Source organism: Malaclemys terrapin, chromosome 22 (assembly GCF_027887155.1).
Source record: "Malaclemys terrapin pileata isolate rMalTer1 chromosome 22, rMalTer1.hap1, whole genome shotgun sequence".
NCBI classification, from domain to species: domain Eukaryota; kingdom Metazoa; phylum Chordata; order Testudines; family Emydidae; genus Malaclemys; species Malaclemys terrapin.
This window is the reverse complement of record NC_071526.1, coordinates 9,427,381-9,445,495: the sequence shown is the minus strand read 5'-3', so window position 1 is coordinate 9,445,495 and position 18,115 is coordinate 9,427,381. Positions and strand designations below refer to the sequence as shown.

At 57.2% G+C, this 18,115-nt stretch overlaps 1 protein-coding gene across 4 annotated transcripts in view; it reads right to left on the bottom strand.

Moving 5' to 3' along the window:
* Nucleotides 1-11,275: 11,275 nt before the first annotated feature.
* Nucleotides 11,276-18,115, bottom strand: part of AHDC1 (AT-hook DNA binding motif containing 1) — a 113,573-nt gene continuing 106,733 nt past the window's right edge. For all 4 annotated transcript variants that reach the window (XM_054011913.1, XM_054011911.1, XM_054011910.1 and 1 more), the window contains one exon: nt 11,276-11,911. The gene's annotated coding sequence lies outside the window, so the exon portion shown is untranslated. The remainder of the gene's footprint in view (nt 11,912-18,115) is intronic.

Genomic DNA, 18,115 nt, shown 5'->3' with positions numbered 1-18,115 from the left:
GCCAGCCGTGGGGTCCGTGCCCTGCGTGTCCGGCTCCATGCTTAGGGTGACCAGACAGCAAGTGTGAAAAATCAGGGGGTGGGGGGTAATAGGAGTCTATATATGAAAAAGACCCAAAAATCAGGACTGTCCCTATAAAATCAGGACATCTGGTCACCCTATCCATGCTGCGCCCGGGCCACGTGCCCAAACCCACCCGTGCCCTGTGCCCAACCCCCCCGTGCCCTGTGGATCCAGGCCACGCCTGGGCCACGTGCCCAAATCCACCCGTGCCCTGTGTATCCAGGCCACGTGCCCAAACCCACACGTGCCCTGTGCCCAACCCCCCCGTGCCCTGTGGATCCAGGCCACGCCCGGGCCACGTGCCCAAATCCACCCGTGCCCTGTGTATCCAGGCCACGTGCCCAACCCCCCCGTGCCCTGTGCCCAACCCCCCCGTGCCCTGTGGATCCAGGCCACGTGCCCAACCCCCCTGTGCCCTGTGGATCCAGGCCACGCCCAGGCCATGTGCCCAAGCCCCCTGTGGATCCAGGCCACGCCCGGGCCATGTGCCCAAATCCACCCGTGCCGTGTGTATCCAGGCCACGCCCGAGCCACGTGCCCAACCCCCGTGCCCTGTGGATCCATGCCATGCCCAGGCCACGTGCCCAACCCCCCTCGTGCCCTGTGGATCCAGGCCACGTGCCCAAACCCACCCGTGCCCTGTGGATCCAGGCCACGCCCGGGCTACGTGCCCAATCCCCCCTGCCCTGTGGATCCAGACCACGAGCCCAAACCCACCCGTGCCCTGTGCCCAAACCCACCCGTGCCCTGTGGATCCATGCCACGCCCAGGCCACGTGCCCAACTACCCCCCGCCCTGTGGATCCAGGCCACACCCGGGCCACATGCCCAACCCCCCCGTGCCCTATGGATCCAGGCCACGTGCCCAAACCCACCCATGCCCTGTGGATCCAGGCCACGCTCGGGCCACGTGCCCAAACCCACCCGTGCCCTGTGGATCGAGGCCACGCCCGGGCCACGTGCCCAACCCCCATGCCCTGTGGATCCAGGCCACACCCGGGCCACGTGCCCAAACCCACCCATGCCCTGTGGATCGAGGCCACGCCCGGGCCATGTGCCCAACCCCCGTGCCCTATGGATCCATGCCATGCCCAGGCCACGTGCCCAACCCCCTGTGCCCTGTGGATCCAGGCCACACCCAGGCCACATGCCCAAACCCACCCATGCCCTGTGGATCCATGCCACGCCCATGCCATGTGCCCAGATGCTCCAATGCTCTGCTTGTCCATTCTGCGCCCACCCGTGTGCCCAAATCCAGCCCATCCATGAGCATACCCAGCTCCATGCTCTCCCACATCCAGGCTAGATGGTGCCCAGGAAAAGCCAGGATGGTCCGAGCCATAATTTCATAGCCCAGTAGCATATATTGCCCACACCAGGCCTAGCCCCTGTTGTCCCCTTTCATGTCTGTCCAGACCCTACTGGGCTCGGGACCCAGGAATGCTGCCAAAGTGGCAGCTGCAGGGGGCTCTTGGGGCTCCCACGCCAGCAGGGACACATGGCAATGCTGCTGGTGGCCTTTGTACTGCCACACTGTGGGGTGTCTGGGCTATCGGGAGCCCCCCCACGCCGGCGCACACCCACGACTGGATCTGGGCGTGTTCTCTCCCCCTCCAGTGGGGATGAGCCTCTCCCACACGGGGCAGGGCGGGGCAGCGGGGCCCAGGTGGGGTTGTAGACTAAACTTTAGGCCTTGCAGCCACGGGGTGGCACTTGTATGGATTTGCCAAGGACCCAGATTTCCCAGGACAGCTGTGTTCACAGCCTATGTCAGGGACAATGCATCGCCATGCCTAGCCCGGGTCACGGCCCATTAGCTGGCTATGCCTCCCCCCTGCCATCTCCTGAAGGGCCCGGCCCATACTGTACAATGCTCACCCTCCATATAGCTCACACTGTTATCGAATGTAGGTGGATTTCCGATGGGTCCATCACCGTGGTATCTGAGCACCGCACCGCCTCTGCACCAGGCCTTCCCAAAGCCCTGGCCATGCTTTGGAGAAGTCTGCCATCTCCCACAGAGCCTGCTGAGAGCAGAGCTAACCTGAAGAGAAGCCACAGGGTCATTTGCCCTACATGGTTCCTTGCCTTATGGAGAGGCGGTGCGGTCTAACGGAGAGACCTCTGCACTGGGAGTCAAGAGACCTGGTGTCACCACGGGACATGGGCAACCTGACCTAGTGGTCGAAGCGGGAGTCAGGCCAGGTCAGATACCAGGAGGTCAGAGTCCAAGCCAGGCCAGAGGGCAAAAACTGAGAATCGAGTGTCAGGAGGCAGGAAGGATCAGGTTACCAGGAGATCAGAAGCAGCAGACAAACCCAAGAGCAGAACCGCAGATTGATAACCAGCATCAGGCCAGGAAGTCAAGCCAGAGAAGCAGGAGTCACAAGGGACACACAGTCCAAGGCAAAGTGAATCCCACTTCCATAGACCACTCCCTCTTCCTGTGCTGGGTTTAAATAGGGGCTGTGGGCCAATCAAGGCTCCCCACATTTTGCCAATCAGCTCCCAGGACTGGGGGTCTGCTGTCTGAGTTCAGGTCCTTATTCTGACAGTGCTTAGCCCATCTCAAGAGGGTAGATTGGCGCCTGCTAGTGCTAAAGACTGTTGTAGAGCAGTGTTCGAGACCCACGGTCCCTGGCTTCAAATGTTAACTCTGCTGATTGACTTCAGACAAGTCACTTGCCCTTTCTCTGTTTTGTCTATTTATAGATTGTAGGCTTTTGGGGGCCAGGAGTGACTGTTACCATGTACAGCGCCTAGCGCAATGGGGCCCAATCTTGATTTGGGCCTCTTTAAGCTATCTGAGATACCACCTTTCCTCCCTTGTGCTGCCATAACAGCTGAAGCACATTCTGCTGTCAGACTGTCAGGGCCGCCCGGGAGTAAATGCAAAATTATTCATTGGTGCATAGGGTGGATTCCCCCCCCCCGCACCATACACTAGTAACTAAGATAAATCTGAATTAATTTGTCTGAAACTTTGCAAAAATAATAAAAAAGAAAAATCTTGAGACCGAGCATAGGCCTTTTCAGTAGAAAAGGAATCCTTTTCTTGAGAAAATTAAGAGTGACTGAAAAGAGCGATTTGAATAGAAATTAGAACTTAACCTTCACACTTATAGTGTAGAATTCTATAATGAGGACAGAAAGGGTAACCTTGCACATGGGACACCTGGGGCCTCAGGCAGACAGTAAATCAGGTGGGATCTGTGGTCTTTTTAAACATGTTCACAATTAAACACCAGGGTCCAAGTCACTGTAGTGCTGCCCCTTGTGCAGTAATTTATACCAATGCAAGGTGAGTGTGAAAATGCTACCAGTTCAGAATGCTGTAGCATTTTGCACCCTTTTTACACTAGTGCACCAGGTGCAGAGCAATGATGCATTGGGGCCTATATGTGGAGATATACCTATCTCATAGAGCTGGAAGGGACCTTGAAAGTCATTGAGTCCAGTCCTCTGCCTTCACTAGCAGGACCAAGTACTGTCCCTGTTTTTGTTCCCCCCCGAATTAAACTCACAACCCTGTGTTTAGCAGGCCAATGCTCAAACCACTGAGCTATCCCTCCCCCCCTACAAGCAGTACAGCCTGATTCAGGTGTATAAACAGGAAGTTGTGGCATGGAGCAGCTCGAGCATAGGGTTGGGGGCCAGGAATGCCTGAGTTCTAATCCTGACACTGACTCACTGTGCAGCCTTGGGCAAGTTCCTTCCACCACCCAGTGCCTCAGTTTCCCCATCAGTAAGATAGGGGTTTAACGACACTTAGCCACCTCTCAGGGGGAGGAGGAGTCAGTTAACATTCACTTTGTACTTTGAAGGACAAAAACATTCACTATGTGGTGCTAAGTGCTAGCAGTGAGCGCCCCAGTCTGACTCTCGTGACTAGTCATTCCTCTCTCCCCAGGGCCCCCCACGCTGGCTGTGCCAGTCCCTCAGCCTCAGTCACTCCCACCAACCTCAGCAGGGGCTGAGAGCCACCAGCCACTTTCAGGAGGTTGCTGGCATCAAGGCAGGGCCTGGGCAGTGCCCAGCTAGCAAGGGCATCGGGGCTCAGGCAGCCTCACTCCTGCCAAGCTCTGTGTGTGTGTGTGTGTGTGTGTGTGTGGCTGACTGTGCCTCCCTCTCTCTCTCACTCTTTTGTCTCTGCCTTTTGCAAGTGGCTCTGGGGGGTGAGGGGGGAGGCCAGGGCCTTGCTCTAGCTCCATGCGAAGGCAAAGGCAAAGCCTTGGCGCCGTGTAAACACCAGCTGTATCAAGAGTGAGCGGCTCCTTCTAGGTCAACAGACAGCTGAGTTGTTGCCAGGCAACGGCCCTGCTCTTCTTCCTCGCCAGCCTCGCTGGGTGGCGCCCGGCTCCCCACAGCACCGTGCGCAGGCCAATTCTAGCAGCTGGCCTCGGGGCAAGGGGGTGGCAAGGGGCCGGGACGGCGGCCTGGCAGCTGCCACATCATGCACTAGCCGGGCGGGATGGCTGGGCTGGGGGTTGCCCAGTGATGGGATTTCAAGCCCCGCTGAGCCCCACCTTACGCCTGGCCAAGCATCCTGCAGCTTCCTAGTCCAGGAGTAGTGCTCTATCCTCATGGGTATTGGTGCTATGGGGGGAGGGGGGGCTTTAAACCCCTCCCACCCAAACACCGGGACAGAGCTGACAGCCTGCAAAGCTTGCGTGAAGCCATCAGCCCCCCAGGAGCCTGATCTCTTCAGCCTGCACCCCTGATCTTGCTGGCACCCGAGTCCTTCCAGGAGCTGGATCCACGTGGCTCTTTCCCACCCCTCTGCACAGGGGCAGACAAGGCCCAAGCAAGATGTAGTGGGACGTATGCGATACGTAACCCTTCCATCACTCCCTCAGCGGCGGGCGGGCAGGAGGGGTGAACTTTAAGACCTGCCGTGTCCTTTTGCAATAAGCAAATCCGGTCCCATGCCTTCATTCTGTATAAGCCAACGGTGGGGTGGCTGCTACGGAGACATCAGCTCCTGAGAGCTCCTGCAAACCCTCTGTCCGTGTTACTCCGGCCTTTGGGCACCTGCAGCCACACCGGCTGTGCTGTGAACTGGAAAAGGCTTGTTTGGAAGCTGCCCCCGGCAGTGGCAGTCACCGTGGAGCGGCCCCTTGCGGCTGGTTCATCGGGGGAAATGCACCTCCAGAGAACCAGCAGTGAAGGAGTGAAAGGCCCCAGAGCAGCTGGCTGGAACGGGTGCTGTCTCCTCTAGTCTGTGCATGTCTCACCGGCCTCCCACTGCAGGTCTGGCTGGAAGCCTGTGCCTGTGCCCCAAGCCGCTGCATATCCTGCCATGTAGCAGCCAACGGCCTGTCTCGGGCCCCACTGGCCCATCCTGTTTGCCCTGCTGTCAGGGGAGCAGTTTGCCGATGGGGAGGGAGGCGAATGTGAGGGCAGCAGGCGCCGGATGCCCAGCCCCACTCAATCCTTCTGAAAAGCCCCACAGCACTTCCTCCTGGGCCCATCCCCTTCATTCACTGCAAACACAGCCCCTCCCAGCAGGCCAATATAGATCAGGGCCTGTGGCCCTTTAAATGCCACTCCGCCTCTGTCTGCCTAGGCCCTGTGAAAATAGGGGTGCTGGCCCTTTAAATCAGGCACCACCGGGTCACGCTCAGAAGTGGCAGATTGGCAGGTGGCTCGGGCGGGTGGGCGAGCGAGGGGCGGTGTTCTGATTTGGTTCCAGGCTCTTGTTTGATTTGGCCATGATGGCACAGGAGGGAAGGCAGGAACTTGGGAGGTTCTTTTGCCTTCAGAAGCGACGTGGGGGAGGGTGTCCTTTCCCTTGGGGTGTGTGCAGGGGTCAGAGACAAAGAGGAGGCTGGTTTAGCACTCGCCCCAAAAAGGGGACGTGGGGTTTGCATCGGAGAGTCCCAGCTCCCCCCTCCCCACCCCCCAGTCTCTCCTGGCACTGTGCAGATGCCTTTCAAGCCTCTCATATTTGCTAGGGCAGATCTCACTCCCGCTCCCCAATCCCCCCCCAGTCCATCAGTACGGATCATGTGGTTTTCTCCATGGCAACCTCCTTCCTCCCCCCCCCCTCAACAATGCAAAAAGCACTTAGCTGCAGTAGCCATGACCCTGTGGGTCTTGCTAACCTCTTCCCACCCACAGGTAGCTGGAGCGCTTTGCCAGCCTCTCCAGCCCACAGGCCCCAAGGCTCCCTCCCTCCCTCCCGGCCGGCGGTGGCGGGTTTAGCTTCCCGTTCCTGGAACTTGTGCGCCGGGCTCCCTTGATGGCACTGGCGTTTTTCCCATCCGTCTCTCTCTCTTAACCTGTCTGCAGCCCAAAGTCGCCGCGCTCTCCCCCTCCCGTTGCTGGCAGGGAGACGAGCGAAGCTGATCTAGCTGTCAAGCGCCCCGTCGCTCTGGCATGGAGAGCCCCCTTTGTCCTGCGTGCTGGGGGGGCCTGGGTCCCTCCCTGACACCGAAGGACAGCAAAGGGCACGGCCCCGTGGCCAGGAGAAAGAGCGCCGGCTCTGATTCATGCTCCCCGCAGCCTTGAGTGAGAGGCGGGCTGGGAGGGGAGCAGGCAGGGTGCAGTTCAATCATGTTCAAGGGGCCACGGTCACATTGAGCAAGGGCAGCCTGGGCCCGCTGCCTGGTTCTCCGCCAGCCGCTGCTCCTGGGCGGGGGAGATCGTCCCAGGATCTGCTCCCTGGCTGGTGGACACATAATCTCTGCTTCCAGGGCTTTGTGCCCAGCACTCAAATCCAGACCCCGGGGCTCATTCCAGCTAGGCACAGAGCCCTGCTGCCCCAAAGAGCTGAGCGCCCGCTGAAATCATCGGCACACCAGAGCGCGCCGGCTCTTGCAATAAGTGCTCAGTGGAATCACACGTAGCAGGGCCCCTTTCACTGCGACCAATGGGCGTTTTGCCATTAACAGGGGCACAGGGCACATCCGTTCCTCTTCTTGTCAGACTTTTCCCCACAGCCACAAAAGCCTCCTTTCCTAACCCGTTCTCCCCAAGCCTTGCCTCCCGCTCAGTGCAGAGTCCCCATGAAAGCCAACCTATGTCCTCTGCACTCCACCCACGGGCCGTCTCCTCCTCCCCTGCCTTCCCTCATCACATTGCTCATTACAGGGGCCAGCCCTTGTCTAGCCCCCAAATCTGCTGCCTCACCTCTATTACTGCACCCGATTTACATCAGCTGTGCCCAGCTTCTGTGGTGATAAGCACATTCCGGGCTAGAGACGCCACAGAACAATGTGATTTGTGCTACTGGACCGAAGCCACCCCCTGCGGCAGCCGTAGCCCATCGTCCTGCTGCAGCAGTCGCTCTCCTATGCCCCTCGTTTTTGGGTATCGGACAAATAGGAGATACAATAATAACAACAACACCTTGAACCTCCAAGTCACCTTCCAGCAGAAGATCTTAAAGCACTTTGCAATTGCTAAAGAAGCCGGGGTTGCTGTATCAGTGGGCACTGAGGGTGAAGAGTGGGGCTTTCCTATTCCCAAGGCTCACGGGTCCAGTTCTTCTCCATTGGCCCTTTCCATTTGTTAGCATTTAACCTTTCATTCTTCCTTAAATCCCCCCATTTCCAGCTCTGATGGTCGCAGAGAAAGCGCTTCAAATGGGCCCCCAGGGAGGGCTGCGTGTCTACGCCTGTAGATAGACAATCTGGAAGAATAGCTGGGAGAGGTTTGGATTTCCCCATTCATCTGAATGAGGTGTTGACTCTGAAAGATAATAACTTGCCACCAACACTGTTGCCTATTTCACTGCTGATCCAACTAATGAGTTTAGTCAGTGATAACACAGACGTCAGATACAGCAAAGAGCAATTAGGCCCCGTAATACCCTCCTTGCCAGTGCAGGATTAGTTTATAGCACTATATTCTCCCAGCTAGCTTTAAAGGTCCCAAGCAATGTGGCTTTCCCCTCTTCCCCTGGGAGCTTGTTCTACTACCTACTGGGCCCCTCCCTCACTGCTAGGCCCTGGTTTTTGCAGGCTACGGTTTCCTTCTCTTGATTCCACCCTGATATTCCTCATTAGATGGCAGGCTGAAAGCGAGAAGGAGGCAGCAGTCACCAAGGAAGAAGGGGCAATGTAGTCCCAAGGCAGAGCCACTCAGGGTGATACCATGACCAGTGGGGCCACAGCAGACTCCCAACACTTACCTCCCCCAGTACTTCAGCTCCTGATTATGCCCATTTCCCAGTCAGGAAAACCAAGGGCGGCCAGAGGTGATTCACCCCAAGGCCACACAGGATGAGCTGGGACTAAAACCCAATAGGCCAGGCTCCCCGCCCCAATAGCCCCTAAGCCTGTCTGCCACTCCTGCTCTCTGTGCACCTTGCTATGATGGGTGAGGCATTATAATGCACCAGGCTGGAAGTGCAAGGCTCTGCCGGGAGACTGGGAGACGTGTCTCACCCATCACCTCCTTCCCTGTCCAAGCTGTCACCTCTCTCTGATGGCTCTGTCCACTGCTATTTGTCTCCCCTTCTCCCTCCTGGAACCTGCTTCTCCCCCTTCCACAGCAGGGTCAGGATTTTAGCAGAACTGCTCCTGACCGGCACCCGTCCAAAGGCAGGAATCTGGTCCCAGCCAGGCACCTGGTTGCTATCCCCAAAACGAAAGCGGTTTTTGCAGCCCTTCGCTGAATCAGGCCTTTCTCCGGAGCAGAGCTACGGGGATTGCAGCCTGTCTCCCAGGCCCACTAGCCACATCCATCCCTGCTTGTAAGGAACAGAGGCTCTGGGCAGATCTTGCCTCTCTTCTCCCTACATCTTGCATGGCCAACCTCAAGCATTCAAAATCAGCCCCCCCCCCCCATCAAATTATGAGATCAAGTTAAAAATCATGAGGTCTGTTAAACCAATTAGACTTGGGGGTGTTTTTTCTTCACCTCCCAGTCTCAGAGCGTCACACCTTCAAGCTTTTCTCTGCACCACAACTAGCAACGTACTTTCCTCCCCAATAGAAGCCGAGATTTGTGACGCTCGGAGCTGTGGCTTTAAGGAGCACTGGCAACACAGCCCATCTGTAAACACGCTCGCTGGCACCTGCCTCCTAACATGCATCTCTGGCCTTCCCCGCTGCAGCTCTGGGATGGTCCCAGCTGAGCCCCGACTCTCCCATTTCTGCTCCGCCATCCTGCAGTGGGTCCCCACCTGCCCATGACTTTGGACGCAGGAATCCAGCAGCACCCAGCCGCCCCCCTCGGATCCTGACATCTGTCCCTGCTTGCACTGAGCCAGCACCAACCCCCCCTCTTGGAACAGGGTGGATTTGAAAGGACACACAACAGGGGCGAGGAGGATGGGGAGGAAAGAGACAAAGCAGAAGCCATTTAGCAGATAAAGAGCAGGCGCCTTCCCCCTGCCAGTGGCATGTTTGCAAAGCCAGGCCTGGTAACAAGCAAGGAATTCAACCCCAGCTCCAGGCACCGGCACTGCTTAAGTCCCACAAGATCTATGCACCGCGTAAATCCTGCTTCAGCCCTTTGGTGCAGCCGCCTGTCCTACCCCACGCTCCTAGTGGGTTCCACGTTCCCTCCAGCGATGCATCTGCTATAAAGAGGCAGCTTTCGCCTTGCAGAGCGGAGCCCCAGAGCTCTTTGCTAGCTGATTTTTCCAGTGCTAGGCTGAAACCTGGCTTGGCTGCTTTCTCCTTCCGCGGCGGAGGGGAAAGGCTGATCTCCCAAGCCCTGCCCTGGACAAGACTTTTTCCAGGCTCACTCAGGCCTCGGCCGAGCTAGGTTTCAGACTGGTTTCCCCGTGCATGTTTAGTGCCATCCTGGGTCCTCTAAGATTTGCTGAACACAGGGTGGTAAAAATGCCTGGGTCCCGCCAACACCAGGATGGTTGCACCAGTGGCTGGGAAAAGGCTCCTAGCAGGCGTCCACACAGAGACTCGCGCTAGCAGAACTCGGGCTAGCTTGCTGAAAATAACACTGGTGGAGGCTCGGGCCAGACACCCCTCACCCCCTGGTCCACGCTGCTATTTTAAGCACGCCAACACCCGCCTGTCTCTCCGGGCTGGGAGGCCCGCGCCCAGCTGCATGGTAGACATCCCCTTGGAGGCTGGGAGTGCAAATCCCAATACTGACAGGGCTGCGTGCAAAGCCTGGCACTGTGAATCACATTCACTTGGCTGCTGCCTGTCACTCAGGATACTGGTTATTTCCAGCAGGCAGCTTTAAACTCCCATTAGCTCCGGATCTAGCCTCGTAAGCAACACCCATCCCCCTCCCCCGCCAACACCCAACCCCCCAGCTAATGCATAATCACAGCATCTCACGCCATACCAGCTAATCCATTGCAGAGCTCCAGAACCCCTTTGCACACCAGGGGATGGGGGGGAGGGCGGGGAGACAGACTCCATTAACCCCCCCCCAATCATCCTCTCCAACCGTTAACAGAAGCAAAAAGAAGAAGCCTCATCGCTCAATATATAGGTTTCTTTTAATATAAAAAAGTGCCTATTAAAAATTCCTTCCTAAATATACAAAAAGACCAGTCGAGTGGGAAAGCGAAAGGGACTTTTGGGGTGAGCGAGGGGAATGGACTCAAGGGGGCCTTTTCAAAGAAATCATAAAGCAGGAGGAGCTCATGGTCTTTAATGAAGGGATGCTCAGAGCAGGCGCTCCGCCTGAAAGTGACCAGATTTCTGGTATATTTCATACAAGCACTGCGCAGGTTAGATCAGTAATGGACAACACAGGAGGGCTTTTTTGTTTTTTGTTTTTTTTTTTTTGTTTGTTTTTTGCACAATCCACAAAGCTGTACATAGTTTCCAAACCCTGGGAAAGGGAGAGGGGGGGCAGGATAAAGAGGGGGCAAAAATAAAAAGTCACCCACCCACACACGCGCACACACACACACACACACCCTGAGCTCATCACAGGCGCAGCTGGGAAAGCATGGAGAAAGGAATACTGGTGTAGCTAACAAGTGGCAAACAAGAACTCAGACAACTCCTTCACCCTGGCCCCGCAACCCCCCCTCCCCCAAAGTCCCCCCACCAAGCAACCCCCCCTCCCCCACAAAGAGGGTGTGTTGTTGTTTTTTTAAATCTTTTTCTTCCTTTTTTTTAATACAAATTTGGATCTTTGGGTGTGTCCTGCCAAAAAAATTATTATTAATAATAATAAAAATAAAACTAAAGTCGTCGTCATTGTCATAAAAAAGGCAACTGAAACCCAATGAAACCATGCGGAATTTGCACATCACAAACCACAGCAGATGTACAGAATGCAATATACAAGACACGATTTATAATAAAACAGTATATACAATAAATAGGTTATTGTTACTTTTTTTTTTGTCGATCGATCTGTAAATAAATTTTCTCAGTGCATACTGGTGGGTTTTTGCTTCTTTCTCCTGCATATTTGCCTCTCCACTTTTTTTTGGATTATTTATTTTTAATTTTTTTTCCGTGTGTGTGGGTTTTTTGTTTTTGATTTTTTTTTTTTTTTTTTTACATTTTTCTTTTCTTCAAAAGTATATACAATTGCTGGTTTTGTGCAGAAAAAAAAAATAGACATCCCTCTGCTTCCAAACAGAGGAGAGACTGGGGGCATCTCTGCTGCCAAACAGAGTGGGAGAGAAGAAGAAAGTTGCGGGGAAGGGGGACTGGAGGAGAAGAGAGGCGGAGAGGCCAACCCGGGGTGGAGATCAGGCGGGGCAACGCTGTTCACTCTTCTGGCTGGGATTTCGGTGCACGCTGATGCTTTGGGAGTGGGGGACGCTCACCATCTCCCCACGCCCCTGCCAAAAAACGAAAAAAAAACATCTGCCCAGAGCAGCCGGTGGATGCTAGACTGTGGTGTAGTGAACTCATGGCTGGGATGGGGCAAGGTGGGGTCTTCTCATTTGTTTATATAAGCTGCAAAAGACAAACGAGAGAGGAAATTAATGGAACTCACCTGCCTCCACCCGCTCACTGGTATGAAACAGACATTGACGACCCACTACGCTCTCACCCCTGGGCCCTGGAGGCCTATGGGTCTGATCCAACACCCGCTGCAGTCAATGGGGGTCTTGCCGTGGGGGCAGGACCTGTGTTTCTGTTCAGTGTCTAGCACAGTGGGGGTCCAAAGCTGCAGGAAGTATTTAGGTGCCTAAAGACGCCGCTGGGCAGGTCGCTTACTGCACGACACTACGGGGATGAGGATGGGACAAGAACCAGTGGCGAATCACAGAAGGGCACCGCGGTGCCCAACTCTTCTGCATCTTTAGGTGTCTAAACACCTTTGAAAATCCAGCCCCAGGTCCATGGCTGGGGTTCCTCGGCACTGCGCTAGGTACGGTACATACAAGACGGTGCTCAGGAGTGTGAAATACCCACCCCCTGAGCGAACCCCCTAAACAGCACTAGAACTCTTCTGTCAACCCAGGGGCGGTGGAATACCTCCGCGGACAGGAGAACCCCTCCCATGACCGTAGTCAGCGTCTACCCTGAAGTGCTACAGCGTCGCAACTGCGGCTGTAGCATGCCCAGTGTAGACAAACCTCTAATAGGAGACAGTCCCTACCCCCGAAGCGTTGATAGTCAAAATAAACCCGGCAGACAAAGGGTGGGAGAACACAGAGGTGCCAGGTGCAGGCCATATGTTCTCGCTCTCTTTCGAAGGTGGGGAACTAGACACTGGAGCAAGGTCCCACAGGAAACCTGAGGCAAAGGCAGGAACTGAAGTCAGTTGCACCCTAGGCCAACGCCTGACCCCCAGGGCCCTTCTGCCTCGCTGCTGGCAGCACTGGGCATCGTGCCAGGTCGCGGGGCGGTACTGTACTCATCACCATGACATATACGCTCGGTGAGCCTGGCTCTGCTCTCGGTTATTCTGGCGTGAGTCAGAGTCCCATGGCTCTCAGCCAGAGGGGATCAGGCCAGCGTGGTGTCAATAGAGGCGTGAGTGCAGTTCAAAGCCCGATCCGAATCCAGACTATGGTGCTGAGGTTCTGTTAGATGAAGGGGCCGGTTACAATGACACCATCTTGTCATGGGTTGAGAGGCAGAACTAGGGTGACCAGATAGCAAGTGTGAAAAATCGGGACAGGGGGTGGGGGGTAATAGATGCCTATGTAAGAAAAAGCTCCAAACATTGGGACTGTCCCTATAAAATCGGGACATCTGGTCACCCTGGGCAGAACCATTGAACTTTGTGGGTCATGCCGCTCATGAAAAGTCTCTCTTCGCTGAAGCTCAGAGTCAAGTCCCACCATAACCATCTGCAATCACACAAGCGTAGGATAAAAATTCCCAGGACTCTCAGTCCTCCTGGTTCAGGGCATAAGCTGATGAGCTGGGGGTGTCACGGAGTGTGGGGGAGTCAGGGCCCGGCCCCCCCCTCTTCCTGCGATTCACCGGGACTCTCAGCCAGCCAGTAAAACAGAAGGTTTATTAGATGACAGGAACACAGTCCCAAGCAGGGCTTGTAGGTACAACCAGGACCCCTCTGCCAGGTCCCTCTGGGGGGACAGGGCCGGCTCCAGGCACCAGCACAGCAAGCAGGTGCTTGGGGCAGCCAACGGAAAGGGGCGGCACGTCCGGCTCTTCGGCGGCGGGTCCCTCCGTCCCTTTCGGAGGGAAGGACCTGCCGCCGAATTGCCGCCAAAGAATGAAGCAGCGGCGGTCGAGCGGCTGCTGAAGTGCCATCGATCACGGCTTTTTTTTTTCACCGCCGCTTGGGGTGGCAAAAATGCTGGAGCCAGCCCTGGGGGCAAGGATCTTAGACCCCAGATTTGGGGTTCCCTGCCTCTTCCCAGCCAGCCCAAAACTGAAACCCAAAACCCCTCCAGCAGGCTCTCTCCCCCTCCTTTTCTCCCCCTCTCCCTTTGTCCAGTTTCCAGGAAGGTGTCGACTCGCCCCATCCCCTTCCTGGCTCAGGTACCGTCCCTCACCTAAAGTCATGCCCTGCTCTCCCATCCCCCATGCAGAGAGTCCCAATAAAACTACACGACATTCCCAGGTCAAACCACCCCGCTCCCAACCGTGTCACAGGGGTCAGGAAGAAATGTTATTCATGGCACAGGATTGCAAAAGAGCACATAGGATCTCTACTGGCTGCTCCCGGCCATTGTCCGAAAGGTGACTCAGTAGGTCAAGCAGGGGTCTGGCTTTGGTTTGACACCCGTGAGGAGATCCAGGTTGTCACAGCTCCCGATGGAACCCAGCTTGTTTCAAACTAGGGGAGGTTTGGCAGGATTATGAAGTTCAGAGGCATTTTAGCATCTAGAGCAGCAGAACCTGTTTAAGCCAGAAGGGAGGCAGGCCCAGCCCAAAGCACACGGGGAGAAGGGCAAAGATTTCCCTGCCGCACAGCAGACGACTTTCTGAGATGAGCCAATGCATCTTCTCTGGAGCCGTGCTCACAGCGGGGACCTGGGTGCACATGCAGCACCCAGTCAGCACCGTGGCACCTTTCCTGGGTGCCTTTGAGGACCAGACACGTACGGTGGGGGCAGGAGGGAACAGGTATGGCTGCTTGGCCACCCACAGCAGAAGAGGGGGCCCAATGTAGGAACCAGACCTGCACTACATCCATTGTGTTAACTGACACAAGAAACGCTTCAAGGGCCAGATTCCGCTCTGGGTTCCACTGATGTAAATCCAGAGTGACTCCACTGACATCAGCTGGGTTACTCCCATTGGCCCTGTGCCATCAGGCGGCCGTGCCGAGCTGGACAAAGGAAAGCAAGCTGCCTGTGAGCCTGGCGGGCCCAGCTTTGGAGGGCAGGAGAGACCAGCGAGCAGGAGGGTCCAGAGGCAGGAGAACGTGGAGGAAGGGGAAGAACAAGGAGAGCTCAGGCTGGAGCCAAGATCAGTTGTCATAGATACGGTAGCTGAGCTGGGCTCGACCTAGCAAATCACCTATTGTAGAGCTGCGGCGGAGGGGTCCTCACAGCAGGGCCAGATCCTCTGCTGGAGTAACTCAGCGCAGTTCCACCGGCTTCAGAGGACTCCACCGCCCCGAGGGGAGCTCTGCCGAGCGGCGCCCACAGAGGGGCTGGTGGGCGTGAGAGCAGTGGGAGTTTGCTCTGCAGGACAGGGCATTAACCTGAGGGTCGCCCCACTGCCTGAAGCGCCCTCCCGAACACACAGACAGCTCCCCGCCCTGCAGAAACCCCTCCCTCTGCACTGCTCCTTCAGCCCCCCCATCCCAGAGTCAGTCTCCCTCCCCTGGAAAGGGCTGGCTTGGAAACAGGGGCACATGCCTGCTGTGGGCACGGGCCATGGCGCTCCCAAAGGCGATGGTGAGGAGGTGCCCCCCACCCCCCGGGAGCTAGAGATGGTGACAGTACTGCAGGCCTGGCTGTCACTCTCCCACTGGACCCACAGCCAGGCCCCAGAGCTTCGAATCCTCCAGCCCCAGAGACCGAGGGCTCCTGCTTCTCGACAGAGCCGATACAGCCAGGGCAATGGGAACGCTGCCTCCGTCCTGTCCCGGAGAGGCCTTGGGGATTTCTCAGAGGCACTCAGCGCCTTGCAGGATCCGCCCATGGGCATGAGAGGCTGGAGGTTCAGGACCGCTCAGTGCAGATTTTCATACCAGCTGGCCAGGGAGTACAGGCTAGAGGATAAGGCACTGGGCTGTGAGTCAGGAGAACCTGGATTCTAGTCTCTGCTCTGTCTTGGGTACATCACTTCTCCTCTGTCCCCCGGCCCCCTTTGTCTACCATGTCCATTGAGACTGTGAGTGCTTTGAGGCTGGGCCCGTCTCTCACTGGGGGAATGTACAGCGCCTAGCACAACGGGGCCTGCATCGCAGCTGGACCCTCTAGGTGTGACTGTAATAACAAGAGCTCAGTGCCCAGCAGCTCCCACCATCCTCAGTGGGGGGGAGGGTGTGTGTGGGGGAACTCCCCATTGTTCTCAGTGCTGCAGGTGGGGGATTCTCAGTGGATGCTGAACACTGCTGGAAGTCGACCCATTTCATTAGGTGCCTACAGAGAAGCTGAGCGTGAAAGGCCTGACCTGAGCCCTGATTGTGCCTCTCCTAAGGCAGTTCTGGCCTGTTAATTCAACATCGCTCCATTGGCAAGGGAGAGCCCTTACTGAAACTGACCCAGCAAGGGAGAAACAAACCTGGCACCCAATTAGCACCCAATTACCCAGCCACTCTCTAACTGCATCCTGACTCAGCACCCAGGGGGACTCCTTCTGCAGGGCTCAGGGGTCCCGCCCACCAGGACGAGGGGCAGGGAACAGCCAGTGGCTTCCCAGGCAGAGAGCTGGGATGGGAATGGAGGGGTCTATTGCACACACCTGGAAGGAGCCATCAGGCCGAACGTAGGGAACCCAAGGCAGCGGGCTTTGACAGAGGATCCAAGTCATGGGTTCTTACCCTGGGGGGCACGGACGGGGTCATGGGTTGGCAGCCAGCCTACCCTTCCTATACTGCTAGCTGGGATGGGCTTGTGGCCAGCTCCTGGCCAGAGAGGCTCCCAGTACAGAAAGGTTGAGAAGCACTGATCTAAAGTCCTACACACAGACAGGCATTCAGACACACCCCACCCGACCCACAGCCATGCATGCACACAGACATGGATATGCACACACGGACATGCAAATATGGACCCCTGCCCACTAATGTGTCTCTCTCCCCCACACACAGACATGTGCCTCGCACACCAACACGCATGTGCGCACACCGACACCCAAACAGGCGCGCACAACCCCATATCAGCAAGTGCCCCGTTTTCCACACCGAGTTCTACAGGCAGCGACTCCAGCCGCATGGAGCTGACGGCTGCCCCTTTGCCCGGCGGAGGCAGCCTGCCGAGGGGGTGCTGCAGAACCGTTTCTCAGTGGCCCTGATTCTCCTCTCCCCGGCAGCCTGATCCGGCTCCCAAAGGAGCTGCCGCAAAGACTCCTGTTGACGGCAGTGGGAGCTGGATGGGACGCAGACACGGATGTAAATCAGGAGCAATCCCGCTGAAATCAGTGCAGGGCCAGGGGAGGGTGAGCAGAGACCCAAGCCCAGCCACCCGGGTGGTCCCAGTCAAACGCAGGCTGAGCTGTAGAGCCCAGGAGGCATGGGGACGGCGTGTTATGGCCCTTCCTATTGATCCCTGATTTAGGCACAAATCCCAAACCCAGCGGCCTCCTCCACCGAACAGCCCACGCGAGCGGAGGCCTCGGGACACAGGATCTGCCGACAGCAGCAGTCAGTGACTGATGCTTCAGACAGGGCCTCCCAGCACCCAGTCCCACAGGGTCCCTGGCCAAGTACGGGTGACGGGGGAGAATCTCTCCTACAGCCCCGGAGTGACCAGTTTATGGCCCCGGTGAGAGTCGCCTGCCCTCCCATCAGCACGGACGGTACCACTGCAGGCACATCATCCAACCCCAGTTCACAGATCCGCCTCCCTGAAACTCCACCCCCAGGACAGCATCCCAGGGAGAGTGTTGTTAACCTTGCACTGGGCCAGCAGCTGTAAGCCCCCCGTTTTCCCAACACGCCCCGGGAGGTGAGGACTGCCCACGGCACGGGGTGAAGTTGGAAGGAAAGGGCTCCTTGCGCCCCCTCTCACCCCACCCCTGCACAGAGGATGAGAGAGCCTGAACCCAGCCCTTTACATCCGTGCTTGGAGACGCACGCATCCGTGCCTCTACCAGCCTCACCGTGAACAGGGACTGGGAACAGGGCCGGTGCAAGGCAGTTTTGTGCCCTAGGCGAAACTTCCACCTTGCGCCACCCTCCCACCCAGCAAACCGCCACCCCCCAACCCGGGGAGCCCTCCCCCGCAGCAGCTACCCCCCTCCGCGGCAGCTAACCCCGCCTGGGGAGACCCCCCCGCGGCAGCTAACCCCGCCTGGGAAGCCCACCCCAGCTCACCTCCGCTCCGCCTCCTGCACTGAGCACGCCGGCGCCGCTCTAATTCTCCTCCCCTCGCAGGCTTGCGGCGCTGATTGGAGGTGACTTAGAACGGGGGCTGTGTGCTCAGTGGAGGAGGCAGAGTGGAGGTGATCTGGGGTGGGGAGCGGTTCCCTTGTGCGCCCCCCCCCCGCCGTTACTGTGGGCGGCCCTCCACACGCCCCCCCTCCCCAGCTCACTTCCACTCCACCTCCGCGCCTGAGCAGGCT